This window comes from Balaenoptera musculus, chromosome 14 (assembly GCF_009873245.2).
Source record: "Balaenoptera musculus isolate JJ_BM4_2016_0621 chromosome 14, mBalMus1.pri.v3, whole genome shotgun sequence".
Classification (NCBI taxonomy): domain Eukaryota; kingdom Metazoa; phylum Chordata; class Mammalia; order Artiodactyla; family Balaenopteridae; genus Balaenoptera; species Balaenoptera musculus.
The window spans coordinates 6,018,846-6,030,943 of NC_045798.1; the positions used below are offsets into that span (position 1 = coordinate 6,018,846).

General features: G+C 57.1%; 1 protein-coding gene across 1 annotated transcript in view; it reads left to right on the forward strand.

Annotated features, from left to right (window-relative positions):
* The first annotated feature begins 277 nt into the window (after positions 1–277).
* NCOR2 (nuclear receptor corepressor 2) overlaps positions 278–12,098 on the forward strand; it is a 222,967-nt gene continuing 211,146 nt past the window's right edge. Inside the window, 1 exon segment of the mRNA XM_036823685.1 lies at positions 278–560. The gene's annotated coding sequence lies outside the window, so the exon portion shown is untranslated.

The following is a 12,098-nucleotide window of genomic DNA, read 5'->3' on the forward strand; positions in this document are numbered from 1 at the left end:
CAAGTGTGTGTGTATCTGTGTGGCAGCCCGTGCACGCGCGAGTGGGTGCGCGCAGGCCCAGGGGTGGCGACGCGGGCCCTTTAAGGAGCCCGAGGGGGCCGGGCCGGGGCGCGTCTGTGCGGGCGGGGAGCCAGGAGCCGGGAGGCCGAGCCGCCGCCTCCCGGGCTCCTGCCCCGCCCCCTCCTCCCCCTCCCGCCGCCGCCGCCGCCGCCGCCGCCGCCACCGCCGCCACCGCCGCCGCCGCCGCCGCCGCCGCCGCCGCCGCCGCCGCCGCCGCCGCGGAGCGGAGCCGCGGGCAGGCCGGGCCGCACCGGAGCCCCGCGTCCGCCCGCGTCCCGCCTGAGCCGTGCGCCCGCGCCCTGCGCCCCGCGATGCGCGCCAAGTTGCGGACCAGGGACCCGGGGCTGGCGCCCTAGGAGGCGGCGGCGGGAGGATCGCGCCCCGGCTGGAGGCCGGGCCTGCTGCGCGCCCCCAGCCCGATCGGCACCGCCACTTGCCTGAGCGCCCGGGCAGCCCGAGCGCACCCCGAGCTCGGGCGCCGCCGCCTCCACCTCCGCGAGGTGAGTTGGGGCCGGGGGTCCCCGCGGAGGGCCGGGGTGAGGCGCAGGGCGCGCTTCCGGGGGAATCGGGGAAGATCGGGCGGCGCACGCGGCGGAGTTGGCGGGGCCCCTGGCACTCCGAGTTGGCGCTCTCGGGGGTGGCCTGCTGGGGAGTGAGGCGCCTCGTAGACACTGCGGCCCGCGTGCGTGGAGGTGCCGGGGAACTTAGGGGAACTCCAGCTCCCCAGCGATGGGGGCGGGGCAGGAGGGAAGTGGCGTGGGGTGGGCAGGCGGGGGGCGCCCTGGAACTGCGTAGGGCAGCCCCCCACCGTGTGCCACAGCCCTGGGGGCATGGCCGCCATGCGCCTCCCTCCTCCCCAAGCGGCCTCGGACTTAGGGGGGTGACACTGCGCCTTATTTTCCAGCGGGCAGTGCGGCTATGGGGAGCCCCTGGAGATGGCACCCTCGGCTCCCCGGCCTGGCTGCTGCGGAAGGCGCCTGGGGGGTTCCCGCCACCGGGGAGGGGGTGTTGGCGGTGGCGCTCCTGGGCGAGGGACCGGAGGGCTCTGGGTGGGGGTCTCCGGGGAGAGGCACCCCTTGCTCCCCCCTCCCCCGTGGGCTGGTGTTCCTGGTGTCTGGGCCTGCCTCCCGCGGCTGGTGACGCCTCATTGGGCCGCCTCCTGGTCCCTCCCCCAGGCTGTGCGGATACTTGGGATGCCACTAGTTTGGGAAGTTGGAATTCGGAGCTGATCCCACTTGGGCTGGACCCGGAGGCCCCAGGCCCTGGTGCTGGGGGAGCACCCCCAGAGACTTGGAGGGGAGTGGGGGGGACCCGTGGGGCGCGCCTTCCCAACCCCGGACGCTTGCAGGAAAAAGCCCGAGGGAGGGAGAGAGGGCTAGGCAGGCGGGCGGGCGGGCGGGAGAGACACGCTGTACCTGTGAGCTGCTGTCGCCCGGGCCCAATTAGCGTGGGGCGCCCGGCGTTATTTTTACATTGTAGGTTTATTTTTTTGGAAGCGAGGGCCCTCCCGCCGCCTGTCGTGCGCTCCTGCTCTCCGAGGGTCTGGTGCAGGCAGCGGAGGCGGATCTGTTCTGTCGGCTCAGCCTCCTCCCTTCCTCCCCCTCCTCCTCCACCCCTGTTGGTGAGAACTGGTTTTATTATGATTTTTTTTTTTTTTTTCCCCTTTTGCAGATTTGGAGGAAGGATGTGTGAGGGAGGTAGGGAGGAGGGAAGGGGAGAGGATCCCTGTGGAGTTCTGGGCTCGTTGGGTTGTGTTATCGGTGGCCTTGACTTTGCCCTTTTAAAACCAGATCTGGGTCCCCGCGGCTGCTTTGATAGAAGGGGCTCTCCGGGCCAGGAGTGAGCTGGGAGGGCGTTCCAGGGCATTGTTGTGTACCTCGTCGTGGGTGGCCTTTTTTTTTCTTTTTCTTTTTTTCTTTTTTTTTGGATTGGTGGGTGCGGGGAGAGCCCTCAGAGAAAGGAAGAGATGTGAGCTGGGATAGCTGAGCCATTCACAGCCGACTCTGCAACTCAACGCCTTGGGTTGGAATCATACTTCTGCCACTTTACTGGCAGTGTGACCCTGGACAAATTACTCAACTTCTCTGTGCCTCAGGCTTCTCGTCTGTAAAGTGGGGTAAAAATAGTACCGAGTTCAGAGGGTTGTTGTGAGAAGTGAGGTGGTAATACATAGAAGGTATTTGTATATGTGTTACTACAACCACTGTTACTGTTGTTGTTATGATTCCTGGGTTCTAAAACTTGGACTTTAATCCAATGGCCTGGACATTTTGTGAGAAGGGGCTGCCTTGCATTTTGCCTGGAGATCTGGTGAAGGGAAGGGGTCTTCTTTGCACCCCCCTTTGCTTTTCCCGGTGAGGACAGAGAAGGGCAGGTGACGTCTTCAGCCCATTGAACAGATGCACAGACCGAGTCCGGCTGGCCCGGAGCCGGCGGTGAGCGGGGAATCGGCGGCGGCGGCGGTGGGGCGGCTGCCAGGGCATCCCGGGCGCTGTCTGGCTTCCCCGCGCCGGCTGCCGTGTCCCTGCTTGGAAACTTAACCACCGCCGCCGCCGGGTGCCCGGGGAGCCTGCGGTACCCAGACGTGGGGGCGGGAACGCAGCGGGCCCCAGCCCCGGCCTCTTCCCACCGAGCTATTTACGCTTGCTCCGGGATCAATACTATTGATAAATCCATGTAAATGGTAATGTGGCTGTCAGGCCCCGCTGAGGGATGGAGACCCCTCGTGGGGCAGCGCGCACCCCCCTCCCTCCCTCAGCGAGGGTTTGGCTACGTGGGAAGGATTTATTTGGCATAATCCGTTCTTTTCGCCCAATTAATAATACTCATACCACCTCCTAAAGATTTCTGAGAGCTCTGCAAACACGAATTTAGCTGCGTGAAAGGCCCGAGCTGGGAAGGCTTGATTGTTCCCAGGGCATGGGGGTGGGAGGACTGGCGGGGCTGATGCTTGCCCGCTGGCTGGCATTGGAAAGAGGCCCCAGGAGTCCCGGCCCCCAGCGTCTTGCCATTCAGGCTGGATGTGGAGGCTGCCTGGTCCGGATCCACCACCACCCCCCTCCCCGCCCCGCCCCGCCCCCGACTGCGAGTTGCACGGGGGAGGTACCTTGTGCTGTGTTCCCACCCAGACCTGAGGCCTGTGGGTGGAGAAGTTGGAGGGGGCTCCCTTCTTAAGAAGCAGAGATGCATAGGCAGGAGAGCTGGGACTCTCACCGCTTCCTTCCAACAGCTCTGAGAACAGAAAGTCCCCCACATCAAATGCTGCCTCTGACAGTAGGGGGTTGAGAGCTTTTATTTGTGTGTGTTTTTCCCTCCTCCTCTGTTTCCTCTTCATCTCTCTAATGCCAACAGCAGCCTCCCCAGGTGACACCTCCGAGACTGGACTCCCTGCAAGGGGAACAGCTTGCGGGAACTGGTCATTCCTGCCCCAGGCGCCCAGGAAAGGGGGCCAGGAGGGGACCTGAGCCTGGGCTGCTGCTTGGGGAGGGCCCGGCTGCCCAGGGTCAGGCCAGGGGTGTCATCTTAAAAGGCTTGTCCCATGGGTGGGTATGTGGAGCCCCCAGGGAAGTGATCCTTGGAGGGGGGGAAGGGACTTTAAAACCTGTCAAGTGAACTTTTGGCCTAGGAGCTGGAAAATACTATGTATAATGCAATAGTAATAACAGCCAACACATAGAAAGCACTTACTATGTGCCAGGATCTGCCCTCAACAGGAATCTACCCCTTTACTCTTCATTACCATCCTGTGAGGTCAGGGCTATTATTATCCCATTTTATAGATGGTGAAATGGAAACCCAGAGAGGTTAAATGACTTGCCCAAGGTCACACAGTTTGGATGTGGAGCTAAGAATTAAGACCTGGGATTACTCATGGTTGCATTGGTGCAGCAAGAATGAACATACTGCAGACCTGCTCTGTGGAGCTGCCATAGAGGATAGGAAAAAAGAAATTATGTTTCTTATTTGAGCAGCACCTGCAGATCTTTGCCCCAGGGGGCCCGGAGACTGAGAACTTGTTCTTTCCAGGATTTGGGGAGGGGCAGTGCCAGAGGCAGGTCTGAAGTTTCTTTGAAGTCTCCTTTTATCTTAAACATTCATGCAAATTTGGCATTCGCCCTGGCGATGGGGCTGTGTTTATTTTGAAATGAAAACATGGTTTTGAATTATTTAGCATGGCATATAACGGGACTCCAGAAAGCTGCATCAGATGAGTGTCTGTACGCTGGCGGGCAGCCCTGGGGTACTTTGTAGCTGGAGACCTTGAGAGGTCCTGGGGCGGATGACAGCTTTTTCCTATTTTCCAGATGAGGGTGCAGGTCAGAGGTGCCAGGCCAGCCCAAGGTCGCATGGTGGTGTGACTTTTGCTTATGATGATCAAAATCATCATCATTATCTTTCTTTTAGACCAAAGTGAGGCTTTTCTGCCTGAGCACTTCCATACCGCCACGCCCCGCTGGGCTCAGGCTAGCCCTGGAGGAAGGAACTTTCGGTTTATAGATCCATAAAGAATCATCCTAAACCAACAGTAGAGGACAGTCTGGGAGTGTTTTGTCCGAGATCCGCACCTCTGATCATTTCAAGTTCTGGTGAGTTGAAGTTCCGGCTTAGCGATGTGCAAGCAGAGTGCCCTGGGGCTGGTCCCTGCCCCTCTGAGAGTTTGGGTACCCTGGTCTGTACACTGGGCACAGTGCCCACTGGGGGTAGGGGAGAGGATTAAGGGGCTGAAAGTGAGAGCGCTGGGTTTGATGTTCAGCCCTACAGTTTCAAGCTGTGTGACTCTGGACTGGTTGCCTAACTTCTCTGAGCCTCAGTTTGCTTATCTCTAAGATGGGGATGATGATGATGATGATGATGCTATTTCTGATTTTGTTGTTGTGAGGACCCGATGGACGTCATGATATATCACAGGAGCTGTTGCTACTTTGCCCCCCACCAGCCATTGGAGAGGAAAGGCTTCCCGCTGTAGAATTTATTGTCCACCCCAGGTCCTCACTGACAGGCTGGTTGGACACAACCCCTTCCTCCCTCTAAAGGGCTGCTGGGAGGGACCCTCTCACGGCATAGTCTCTTCACCTGAGCCCCAGGCCTGGGCTTGTTGCTCTCTGGAGGCGGCAGGCTCCTCTTCTGTCGGGCTGGTTGGTGATTCACAGATGTGCCCAGCTCTCTCCCTGGGCCCTTGAAGGCTGAGGTTTTTCCATTCCGCCTTTAATCCCCCAGTGCCTGTCAGGCACTGAACTTGGAGGGCTTGGGCAGCCTGGAAAGTGGGGGAAAGACTGATGGGGAGGACACAGGGAGCCTCCTGCCGGGGGGGCCGAGTTTCCCCTTCACCTGGCAGTGTGGGGGGGCGGGGATGGTTCTAGAAAGGACTCCTTTGAAGTCAGACCTGATTCAAATCCTGCTTCCCTCAGTTAAAAACTCAGCCAAGTCTCTGAACTTCCGGCCTCAGTTTCCTTATCCTTAAGTGGGGGAGGGGTGGAAAATATCGCCCCCTCAGAGGACCGTCCATAGCTGCACAGTCGCTCCCAGCGATGGTGGGAACTGTTCTAGATCTTTGCTGTCCCGGAGCCACTAGGTGTGTGGGGCTCTTGAGCACGTGGCTAGCGCTGTCGGAACTGGTAATTTTATTCCATGTTAATTAACTTAAATTTAAAAAGCCACATGTGGCTGTGCCTGCTGGCTGCCCTGATGAGAAGGCCCAGGGCTGGATGATGAAACAAGATTCCGTGTATGGGGCAGGGCCTGGCTCTTAGCAGCTGAGTGTTTTCCTTCTTCTGTGTGTTTTTTCTCTGCCTGGTGCCACTGGATCCTTGTCATCTTGGAAGGACACCCCCGCCCCCCTTGTGTGGTCCTGTTTCCCAGCAAAGCCCGAGGCTCTCCCGGGTGCTGGCCCGGGCTCCTCTGCCCTCCGTCCGCCTCCCCTTGCCCCCCTTCCTAATGTCTCCACCCCCTCCTGTCCCACCAGCCTCTGGGGCAGCTCTGGCCAGGAGACCTTTCTGTGATGGTGCGAACGTTCCGGACCTGCCCCATCTGCCCAACACCTTAGCCACTCTCCGCTCTTCAGGTGGCGCTGAGCACCTGAAGTGATGTTAGTGCCACCTAGGATCTGAATGTTATTTGCTACTTGATTTTAATACGTTTAAAATGTGACTAGTGGGCACCGTCCCTCTCGGGCAGCTTGACCTTAGAGCCTTGCTTTCTCTGTTGACTCAGGGCCAAACGCCTGTATTCAGGCCACTGGCTGGATGATGTTCTCACCCTTCTTGGTCCTACCAGGCCACCGTCCCTGAGACTGGAGAGCTGGCTCAGTGTCCCCCACTTCCTTCCCTGGCTGTCATTTCTCGAGCACAGGAGACAGCCCCAGGTCTGTGCAAAGTGTGGGCAGCTCCCACTGGGAGCTGAGCTCAGGTCCATGGGTCTTGGACTCAGGCTCAGAGGAATCCCGGTTCGTAGAGATGATGGTCCAGCCCCCCCTTGTCTGTTTCTGCACCTGCAGATGCATCCGGAAGGCCTGCTTCCCATAGGGGCCGCCATGGTCCATATGTTTTTCTGCTATGAATTAACACATTATGGATGTCTCTCCATGTAGATAACAACGAGATTAACTTTTTTTTTTTGGCGCGGGGGGATAACGTTACTTTTATTTGTCATTTGAAAAATACAGAAAACCAAAAAGTAATGCACTGAAACCCTGCCACTTGCCTCGGGCTTTACAAAAACGTATTTTACTACAAGAAAAAGCATGGGCCTGTTAAAAAATTAAAACAGAGCCCAGAGGTGTCGAGGGAAGTCTCATTCCTGTTCCTGCCCTCCCGTTTTTCTGTCCCCCAAGGCAGATACACATGGGAAAAGTTTCCTCTCAGAGATGCTCTGGCCATATGTCCACCTCACAGGGACTTGGATGTGTATGTTCCGTTTAAAAACAAGCACACAAATGATATCACACCCTGTTCACATCTTACTTTCCTCCTTTAAATTATAATACATCTTAGGAGTTTATTCTGGAATATATAGAGGGCAGGGGTTAGCAAACTATGGCCCATGGGCCAAATCCAGCCCACCTCCAGTTTTTATATGGTGCGCAAGCTAAGAATGGTTTTTACATTTTTTGGTGGTTGAAAAAAATAAAAAGAAGAAGAGTATTTTGTGACGTGTGAAATTAAGTGAAATTCAAATTTCAGTGTCTGGAAGTAAAGTTTTATTGGAACGCAGCCATGCCCATTCATTCATATGTAGTCTGTGGTGGTTTTTAGGCTATAGCTGCAAAATTGCGGAGTTGTGACAGAGGCCGGAAGGCCTCCAAAGGCTAGAATATTGATTCTCCTGGCCTTTACAGAAGACATTTGCCGACCCCTGATAGAGAGCTCCCACATTCTTTTTAACTTCAGCATAACCTTCCAGGGTTATGTCAAGGAAACTGGGGCCCTGATGAGTTTGAGGGTCACACTGAGCAGGCCCGAAAACCCCTCCTTCTGCCTGGCTTGCTGTTCTTGCTGAGTTATGCTGATGCTGTTGAAGAACGCAGTAGGGCAGTGGGGATGGTTAAAGCAGATGACCTTTGGCACCATTTTTTTGCCTCTTAGATGATGTTTGAGGCTATAATCCCTTCGGTCCAGCGCTACAGAGTTGCTGTAACACCTTCTGTGTGGTGCTACATAGTTTTCACAAATTTTTGCAAAGTCACGTAGAATCCATCTTGTTTCCCTCTTTGCTTTGACTGTTAGGACGCTCGGAGCCAAGTCTGCAGCCTGCCTTCAGCAATCTGATCTGGTCTGTGTTTTGGTTTTACCGACTTCATCCTGATTTCAGATTGGTTTGTCCCTGATTTTTCTTTTTGTCTTGACCTTGCTCTCTGATTTTTTAAAAAATTAATTAATTGATTAATTAGTTAATGTTTGGCAACGCTGGGTCTTTGTTGCTGCGCGTGGGCTTTCTCTAGTTGCGGCCAGCGGGGGCTACTCTTCATTGCACTGCGCGGGCTTCTCATTGTGGTGGCTTCTCTTGTTGTGGAGCCTGGGCTTTAGGCGCGTGGGCTTCAGTAGTCGTGGCTCGTGGGCTCTAGAGCACAGGCTCAGTAGTTGTGGCGCATGGGCTTAGTTGCTCCGCGGCATGTGGGATCTTCCTGGAGCAGGGCTCGAACCCGTGTCCCCTGCATTGGCAGGCGGATTCTTAACCACTGCGCCACCAGGGAAGCCCTTTGCGTTCTGATTTTACCTTATCCTATGCATTCCTGACAGTTTTCTCAGTTCTTGAGGGGTGGGCTGGAGCAGACAGGAGTAAAGGAGAGGAAAACACTTGCGAGATGTTTCCAGGTTTGTTCCCCCTGCGGGGTGGTGAGTGGGTGGTCTCCTAACAGATGATTCCAGAAGGAAATCAAGGCCCCATGGAGTGTCTTAACCAAGGTCATACCCTGGGCAAGAACCAGGGTCTTTGGGTGTCCATCCTGGGTCAGACTTGGGAAGGTGACAGTGAGTGAGTTGGAAGGTGCAGGATCCCTGTTGGAGGCCCCGGGGCCCTTGGGAGCCACTTGGCCTGAGGGAAGACCCTGCAGTGGGGTAGGTGACGAGCTTCCCACTCCTGGGTGGAGGGTACCTTCTGTCTGTTCCATATCCGGGGCCCAGGGATCTTGGAATTGTTGCGGTGGCAGTGCTGCGGGTGTGTCCGCATGGAGGGGCCTCTGGGCTCCGCTTCCAGCCTTGGTGCTCTGCGGATGCTTTCCAGTGTTTCTGCTTCCTTCTGTTGACCCTGGGATATTTCTCTGAGCTGGAAAGGAAGTGGGGGACAAAGTCACCCACGGGTGGAATCAGATGAGACCAGCAACTGGCCGCCCACTGGAGGGCATGTGTGGGTGTGTCTCCCGGAGACCCGGGGGCCCAGGTTCTCTGCCTCCTGTCTCCTGGGGTTGGCTTGGTTTTTGGTGACGTGTGTTTGTGTTTTAGGGCTTGTGAACGGAGCTCAAATGAGCCACGGGGCGGAGTCCGGTGTCTGCCTCTTACTGGCTGCGACGCAGCCTAGGACAAGTAATGGAGCCTCTGTGCAGAGCTTCTCAGTTTACTCACCAGTGAAATGGGGTGATGAATGACACACGACCTCAGAGGGTCTGGTGAGGCAAAGGGAGCTGAGGGGCTATTTGAGGCGTGAGTCCGTCCTTCAGGCTGTGTCTTGGTCCCTCTCCTTGCTGTCTGCGGCTCGTAAACCCACAGAGCCCGCCCTGGGGCCAGGCAGGTGGATCCAGCAGCCTCCTTCCCTTTGTCCCAAAGGGGCTTCAGGCCCGATCTGTCCCAAAACGGACCCGCGGTCCCCCCTCGCCCCCAGCCCCCCCAGCCTGGGCCTCCTCCCTGAGTGTGGGGCCGAGCCAGAGAGCGGGGGGCCACCCCAGCTGCCCTCTCACCCGCCCAGCGCCTGCAGAAACCTCCATCCTGCCCCCAGTCTTTTCTGTGCAGAGCTGCTGGGTGGACCCTGGGGTGAGTGCCCTCACCTGACTCAGAGCCCCATGAGCCCTCAGGGCTTCCCGGCGCTTCTTGCGTGAAATGCAGGCCCTTCTCACTGCCTCGGAGGCCTGTCTGCCCCGGCGTCTGCTGACCTCCGACCTCCCCTTGGCGGCCACCCCTGCAATAACTGTGTGCTATATTGGGGGCGGGGGGACTTCTGGCCAGGAGGTCAGGAAGGGTGGGTGGGAGGGGAGTGGGTTTTTCTTTGTGGCCCAGGGGGCCTCTCTGGGAGATGATGGCAGTCAGAAGTCCCTGAGGCCAGGCCCGGGGGTGCACACAGCAGGGGGCCCCGTGGGGAGGGGGTGCCTCAGGGGTCCCTGCTTGCCCTCACGCTGAACTCCGGTGCCCGCCGCAGACCCTCCGGGAGCATCGCCCAGTGCTGCTGTCTCCGTGGCCATGGCAACTGCCTGGCACCGCGGCCCTGCTCGTTAGGCTAACGAGGCGAGCCTGCTGGGCCAAGGTGGGGGGCCGGGGACGTGCTGCCCTGGGGCTCAGTGGGGCTCGTCCGCCAGGCCACCGGGCCAGGAGCGGAGCGGGGGCCCTGGACGGATGCTGCAGAGCCCAGCGGGAGTCAGGGGTCCCCAGGGTCCTGGGGGCTTGGGCCAGGTTTTCAGGGTGGGGTTCTGGTGGGAATTAGGTGTGGTGGTGACTCCTGGGTTACTCCTGTGACCAGTTAAACTAGGGGAGGATGAAAGCGGGGGGAGAGATTGGGAGGTGCCCACTTCTCCCTGCCCCCCACACCCACCGTCTCCCACCTTTCTGAGTATTCTTAACCATTTTCACTTTTGCCCACTTCTCTGCCTGCACTCCATCTAGGCCACCGTACTGGGTGGAATAGTGTCCCCTCCCCCAATTCATGTGCTTCCCAGAACCTCAGAAGGAGACCTTATTTGGAAATAGGGTCGTTGCCGATGTAATTAGTTAAGATGAGGCCATGCTGGAGTAGGGTGGCCTTAAATCCAATAGGACTGGTGTCCTTATAAGAATAGAAAGTCGTGTGAAGATGGAGGCAGAGAATGGAGTGATGCGTCTACAAGCCGAGGGTTGCTGGCTAGATCCATGGAACAGACTCCCTCGGAGCCTCCAGAAGGGACCACTCCACCCGACACCTCGATTTCAGACTTCTGACCTCCATAGCTGTGAGAGAATAAATTTGTATTGTTTTAAGCCACCGAGTTTGTGATAGGTTGTTATAGCAGCTCCAGGAACCTAATACAGCTCTCATCATCACTTGCTTGGACTATTGCAGTAGCCTCCTCACCAGTCAGCCTGACCATCTGTTCCCCACATGGCAGCCAGAGGGTTTTCTTTCAGGCCTGTCCCTCCTGTGCTCAGAGCCCTCCTATCTCAGACAGCATAAAAGCCAACTCTTTATCTTGCTTACAAGTCCCTGAACAGTCTGTGCCCCCCCCGCCACCACCACCAATTCCCTTTCTGATCTGCTCCCCTTGGTCACACTCTGTACCAGCCACACTGACCTCCTTGTTGAAATGCATCTGACATGTGCCTGCCTCAGGATCTTTGCACTTGTTCTGCCTGCAACACTCTTCCCCCAGGTGTCCATGTGACTTGTGTCATTTCTTTGCCATCTTTGCTCAGATGTCACCTTTTCTGTGGGTCCTTCTCTGGTTTTAATTAAAATTGTACCCTCTCCTCCTCAAGCCCTCTCCTTCCCTCCTTCACGTGTCTCCTTCTGATGAACTGTGGTTTTATCTGTTTAACTTGCTGTTGTCTGTCATCCCTGCTAGAATGCATGTTCCAGAAGGGCAGGGACTTTGGTCCACATTCCCTGCTGCATCGCCATTCTAGAACAGCTCTGGACACACAGTAGGTGCCCAATAAATGTGTCAAATGTCAGGTTCTGGCTGGGCATGGCCTGACCTGGCATCCCAATGCAGGATGTCTTGGGATCCCAAGTTGTCTGTCTTTCCCTGCATCTGATACCTTTTCCCTCACCTGTGGCCCTCCTCAGACCCCCGGAGCTTGCTGGGCCTTCAGCTGCTCCCTCCCTGTCTCTCCTGTGGGTGGTCATGACAGTCCCCTGCAGAGGCAGAGGCTGATTCATGAGCTCTGGAGTGGCCTGGGGTTTGAGATAATAAGGTCCTGGCTACTTCAGGCCTCAGTTTTCCATCCACGAATGGGCACAATCAGATTGCTCGTCTCTCGAGGCTGTTGGGAGCATTAAGTGAGGTCACAGAGGAAGGGGCTTGCTGCCTGACACTGAGAGCACAGAGAAAGACTTCAATCCGATCGGTGCTTGGTGGTGGTGGTGTCAGTTTGCTGTGCTGGTTTTTAGAGGAAGGGTGAGACATGATAGCTGGATGACTCCAGGTGCCTGGGGGACTTTAAGATCCACTGTTCCCTTAGGCAGGTGGCCTCTGGATGCTCTTGTGACCTGAGACGTCTCCTTCCTGGCCCCATGCACCCGTCCCCTCCATCACAGGAAGGTAAGCTCTGCAGGGTCCGAGGGGGGCATTCCCAGGGCCTGCGAGGCCTGTCTGTTGTTTGCGGAGAGAGAAGACCCCAGGTAACTTCACGGAACCCAGGGGC